Source organism: Bison bison, unplaced genomic scaffold (genome assembly GCF_000754665.1).
Source record: "Bison bison bison isolate TAMUID 2011002044 unplaced genomic scaffold, Bison_UMD1.0 scf7180017864313, whole genome shotgun sequence".
NCBI classification, from domain to species: domain Eukaryota; kingdom Metazoa; phylum Chordata; class Mammalia; order Artiodactyla; family Bovidae; genus Bison; species Bison bison.
The window spans coordinates 3,444,613-3,444,987 of NW_011494885.1; the positions used below are offsets into that span (position 1 = coordinate 3,444,613).

Below are 375 nucleotides of genomic sequence, written 5' to 3' on the forward strand. Positions count from 1 at the left end.
GTGTTCGGGGCCGGCGGTGGGGGGCGGGGTTACTGTTGCCCTCAGGTGACCGCCCCTTCTCTTCGCAGAGGCGGACCCCGAGGGCCAAGAGACAGCAGAGATCGCCGACTTCCAGAGGGTGCGTTTCTGCAAGGTGGTAGCGGCCGCTTCGCCACCGGGGGCCGCCCGCTGACCGCGCCCGCCGACTGCGGCCTCCGCGCTCTGCACTAACCTTCCGCCGCCTCGCTCCTCTACCCTCTGCTTCCGCCACTCCAGCCAGGAGAGGGTTAAATGTAAGGGCGGGGGGAGGAGCCAGGGATAGTGAACCGGGTGGGGCCAGGGCAATAGTCCAGTCTCACAAATAGGGGGCGCCGTGGCACCAGGGTGTCTGAGACA

General features: G+C 67.7%; 1 long non-coding RNA gene across 1 annotated transcript in view; it reads left to right on the forward strand.

The window, feature by feature from the left end:
• LOC104997734 overlaps window positions 1-375 on the forward strand; it is a 3,203-nt gene that overhangs the window by 1,418 nt on the left and 1,410 nt on the right. Inside the window, exon 2 of the long non-coding RNA XR_826356.1 lies at window positions 69-118. This is a non-coding gene — a long non-coding RNA (uncharacterized LOC104997734). The remainder of the gene's footprint in view (window positions 1-68; window positions 119-375) is intronic.